Below are 6,000 nucleotides of genomic sequence, written 5' to 3'. Positions count from 1 at the left end.
GGATTTTACCTTCTCATTTGCATTGCAACTGCGAGTCTGGTGTCCCTTACATGATGCATTGTTGCTTCCTGAGAATTTTCATCAGGTTCTGTTTATTACAGTAAACGATGAACAATGCTAGCATAGTGCATAAGTGCATTAAATTAATTCTGATGGAACATTGCTCAACATCTTGAGGCTCAACTGTCAATACTTCACTCCAGGGGCATATCCATTCCAGCCAATGAAGTCAGTCTATGCATTGCTTTCCTTTTTGTCCCTATCCATTTGACAGTCTGCTTTAAGGGAGAGTGGTTGCTTATCCACAAGTTTATAAATCCCAGTGTCATATCAAAGCAAAAGGAAAGATGAAATGAAATTCTTCCCACGACTGGATTACTACTAAACCTGACGATGAACAGATAACGTTCAGCCATGATTAATACAGCACCCACGGTTCCTTTAACTTGATTCATCACTTCACTGAATGGTAATGCTAATACATAATGTACTACTCAGGTACATGATGTTTTACTCTTTTTAAGGCGCAAGCTTAACAGCTTGGTTTGGTTGCAGCATTCAGTTGAGATTAACTCAGTTCAATCTAATTTTTCATAAATACTATCAAACTCATCTTAACATTTGAATTCATTTTAGATGGACTCTACATAATTCACTCCATCTACTCAACTCACTACTATTCATAAAGAATTCAGTTCAGCTTAACGTCCCAATAACCGAAAGCTGCATCCTTTTGTACAAGGTCCTTCCCTGATACTCCTTAAATAATTGAGTAAGCCCGCGCGCCCTTACACTCCTATCATAAACGATCGAAATAAAATTTTATCGTTCACGTTTCTTCCTCGTAATCGTGCAAAAGTTTGTATGGCAGGTGTCATTACGCAATCTTTACAGTAAACAATCAAGATTTTTTTATTATTCTTTTCCTTCAGTTTCACGGGAACCAAACGGAATTTGACAATAGGCATGCAAGTAATGGGTTTCCAACCTTATCTTAAACAACAACGAATCGATTTAATTAGGGTAGAAATGAAATGCGGAGATTTCAGAGAAAGACTCATCTTTAAAGCCGACAGCTCAACAAAAATATTAGTACCAAACTCCCAAAAATGAAGAAAAAACAGCAATAAAATTTCCACCGGAAGATAGTAAAACTTCCTGGCCCACAACCCGCATGGCTAGGATTTTCTTTAAAGCTCCATCAATATTCATCGAGCACTAATAATGATTTATTTATTTTTATCTTTATCTTCGTATTTATATAATATATTTTTATATTTATCTATATTGACTTATGTATATCTAAATATTTACATAATTATGAATAGTATTTCAAGTTTGAAGAAGCACTATTGATTCTCCAAACATTATTTTTAATGTTTTTTTTCTCTCCTACCCATTAAAATCAACTTTATAGAATTTGTATTAAGATGATTTTAATATATGAAATTTGTATTAAATTAATAATACAAAGTATTTTTTAGTACATATTAATATTTATTGATAAAATTGGTCATTTTGATATATAAAATTGGTAATATTTAGATATATAGAATTTGTATTTTTGCGCACATGATGCTAATTATAAAATATATAAAAAATAATATTTAAAAAAAAAATTAATTTTATTATTATTTGGTTCAAAGATGTATAATCTAATATGTGAATTTTTCTTAATATGTAAAAGTAATATTTAAAATAATATATGTACGAACTATTGATATGACCAAGAAAGGATCTTTGGGACCTAACATACATAATAAAATAAAAAAAAATAAATGATATCTAAACTTACAATTTTATATGCATATAAATATATGTACTAACTATAGAAATTGTGACGATTTTAAAACTCGAAATTCAAATTAAATAAAGAATTGATAAAATGGGACAGGTAGTCCATGCATATATATGTATAATATTTATGCGTAAAATGTAAACACTACTATATCAAAATAAAGAATAATTTCATTTTGCATCCTCATATTTTTCATCTTATCATATTGCATGCTAATTTATCTAATCTCCAAATTTGCAATCTCAACCATCAGAATCTTCTAAATTATTACTTAGTACCTATGGGAGTCATTAAATTTAATAGAATCTTAGATTTACAACTTAATTTTCTAAATTTCCTTGTGGTAAAAATTAGTAATTAGTTTAATTTAGAATAAAATAAAAAAGAAAATCTATTTTAATTAATACAGTTACAAACACTACCCCAAACAAAAAACATAGAAAAACTTGGCATGAGAAAGGTTACTTGGAAACGAAGACGTATCCGCAGGTCCGCAATTCCCCCAGAACTCCCTTCCAGCTTTCTCGATCGCAGGTACCTTAGGATATCCTGAATGAGAGATGATAATTTTATAAATAGTAACAAAGTGGTTTGTAAATAATAATGAAATAATTTAAGTTAAGTATTTTTTGAGTTTTGAAAAATGAAAAAGAAAAAGTTGAATAAAAAAGATTATAAAATTAAAATATTTTTAGAATATAATTTTTATTTTGAAATTTAAAAAAGTTGAATTGAATTTTATTTTTTTGCTTGAAAGTGTGGAAAAATTGTAATGATTAATTTGAAAAAATTGCAATGAGTAGTTTGAAAGTAATTGTTTTTAAGTGATGCTTGTGAATGAGATGAGATGAGATGAGATGATATGATATGAGAATTTTGAGATGAAATTTTTTTCCAAACAAGTCATTTAGTTGGTTTGGAAAATGAAATGACATGAAAATTTTGTAAATAGTAGTAAGATAGTTTGTGAAGAGTAGTTATAATTATTTTTTATTTAAAAGTTTGAAAAAGTTGTAATGATTAGTTTAAAAATTTTGTATTTGAATTATGTTTAAGAATAAGATGTGATAAGATTAAATGAGAATTTCTTCCATCCTTGAGCTTCCTAAGCATATGATTGGTATTTTCTTTATGGATCGTTCAAGTATTCCTTCATTTCGTCATTAACATTAATTAGTATTTTTAAATCTTGGTTTGATGGTATTTAGTTTAGATTAGGTTTTATTAAATTTTAGGAGCATGTTTTTGGGAATTTTTTTTGATCATGTAACCGCCCCTTTCTTATCTTTGTATAAGGTATTCTTTTGTTATAAATGAGGGTCTATCAGTAAAATTGAGTTACCATCCTCTTTTTAAATTTTATTTTACAAAGAATAGTCTTAAAAAATGAAAAATCAATTATGGAAGGGCTTAATTCTTCAAACCTTGTGGATTTTTGAACATTGACTGTAGACCCAAGCTGACTTACCTTTATTATTTGACTCGAGACTTCCTCCCTCACTTCTCAAAAGAAGACCAGACTTCACCTTTAACCCATTTTAAGGGCAAGAGTACTTCTACCGTCTACGAAAGGTTGAGTGGGAAAAAGACGCGCGCGCGCGCGGGTCATGTCATATCGTTCGACTCTTCAACCTCATCTTCCAAATTAAAACAGCCTTTGCCAACCCTTTAGTACCGGTCGGGCGTGACCCCGACTCGACTAATTGCTTCAAGCATTTTGGAACGTCGTTTGTTCGGGGTATTCCACTCATATCTCTTGTCCACGTCTTTATTGAATGCAATTTGATTATTAAAAAATAAAATAAAATATGAGATGGTAATGGAGATTGATCATAAAATACTGTCATGTGAAAAGTCTTGAAAGGGGGAGTCCATATTTCGATCATTCTAGGAATTTGATTCTCCCCTTGAATATTTCTTCTCGTATGATCATTCGTCTTCTTAATATATATATATATATATATGTATGTACGTATATATTGCGATAGATCAATACCAACATCAGGATTATACCTTGAGGTTTTTCCCAACTCTATGGAGATTCCCACCTTGCGTTCACTGTTCTACTGTATTTCTTTTTGCATCTATGTTGGTGCTTCTTCTGTCCTGTGCTTTGGCTCGTCCACCTATGCCAATATAGGTGGGAATGAGACTGACCGGATAGCATTGCTTAAATTCAAGGCCAAAATAACGTATGATCCTTTCATGGTTTTGAGGTCATGGAATGAAACCATCCATTTTTGCGAGTGGTATGGTGTTACATGCGGTCGTCGGCACCAGAGGGTCACAGAATTGCGCATGGCATCTCTGGAACTTGCAGGCCCTATATCGCCTTTCATCGGAAACTTGAGCTTCCTAAGGATTCTACAACTCAAAAGCAATAGTCTCAAAGCAACCATCCCCCAAGAAATAGGCCGTTTGCATAACCTATGAACGTGAATCCATTTCCAATATGTTTTCTTTAAGTTTGATATTGTCCATTCCTTTGGATGTCATGTTTCAGCTAATCGAAGCATGTGCAGTGGGCCGGAAATCGTCATCCACTCCATCTGGTATGAATTTCTCTCTTTCTTTATATCTCTCTATGGATTGTACCTAAGATGTTATGCCCAGGTGTGGCTTATTTTGTGAATGTGTTGATTTTCTTTGTATTGGAAGAATTATGGTTTTGGATGCTTAATTCCTATTACTTTGATGTATAAGTTCACAGTTTAATTTGAAGACGTAGACGTTACAGCATAACACAAGTCACCAACATTGTGCCCTTTCAAGACTTTTGCAAAATAAAGTCTATTTTTTTTTTCAAGTTTAATGGGTATTATAAGACAATGGCCTGATTTGAATGCCCCACATGTATTCTGTCTATTGCATTGTGGGATAATGATTTAATTTTACTGGCATTAGATTTGATTGTACCATCTGTTCTTTGCTCTGCTGCAAGGCAGTGCATTGAAAAACAGTTCTTTTGTTATTTTCTTTTCTTTTCTCTTATTATTATTTTTTTTAAATTTTGATGCAGAGAAAGCAGGATGAAGCAACAGTGGATGCTACCCTCTGCAAAAACAACAACATCAAAGCTTTTTGCCCTGGTCAGTGTTCCCATTAAAGGGACAAAATTTTGTGCTAGTTTTTGTGAATTTTCAATCTAAACTTGTTACCTAGAGGGCATGGATAAACTCTATCGTGGAATTATATTAGCAAATACAGAAAGGGAAGCCAAATTTGACAATTTTCAAAATACACACTGCTACTAACTGCTTACCTTTTAGACAGCTTATGTATCAAAATAGTAGTATTTATTGTTGTTGTTTCCTCACATATGGTTACTGAAGTGGATATGTAATTTGTTGCTAACTTGCTTATGTTTTGTGTATATTACTCTACTCTCTGTTCACCTTTTGATCTAGATTTTGGTGGATATGTAAAATCACTTGTGCATGGATTATAGGTAAATGAGATTTTTTATTAGTTATTAATCTTTTTCCATGTATACATTATGCTATCAAGTGTTTTATGCTTCTTGAGTTTAGATGAACATTTCATGTACATGCTTCTTGCCTTCCCCGTTTCAGGAACCCGATATAAAGATTTCTGCATGGATGTTGGACTTGATAATACATGCTTCCAGGTTTTGTACTTTGATGTGCCTTGAGAAGTCTAAAGTTGCACATTTAGAATATAATGTAATTGATTTATAGATTGTAATCTAATTTAATTGTTTTATGGATTGTGATATAAAGTAAGATGTACACTCTTTTTATGTCTTTTGTTTCAATACTATCTTTTATTTTATTTTGTAGCATACTATTTGCAGCGATATTTATTCGTTGGAAATACATTTTTGTCACAAACTCTTATTTGTGGCAAAAATAATTGCCACAAACAAGTATTTCCGACCAAAATTTTTGTGCAACATTCATGACACACAGAACATGATTTTTGGTTGAATTTTTTTTAGACTATTTGCGGTGATATATAGCTTTTTCTTACTCAAATATGTTTTACATCGCTCCTGTCCTCCATTAGCGGTGACCAATTTCGTCGCAATTGTACATATTTTTGTTATGATATTTCATTTCGACGTGAAAAGCTTTTTGAGATGCAACCATCTTGCGTTGATTTGTAAGCGATACTAAAAAGTAATTGCGACATTGATCATGCTTTTTACGAGGATTTTATACGTATAAGCTGAAAACAGGATC

The sequence above is a fragment of the Juglans microcarpa x Juglans regia genome, chromosome 7S, assembly GCF_004785595.1.
Source record: "Juglans microcarpa x Juglans regia isolate MS1-56 chromosome 7S, Jm3101_v1.0, whole genome shotgun sequence".
NCBI lineage: Eukaryota > Viridiplantae > Streptophyta > Magnoliopsida > Fagales > Juglandaceae > Juglans > Juglans microcarpa x Juglans regia.
This window is presented reverse-complemented; position numbering follows the sequence as displayed.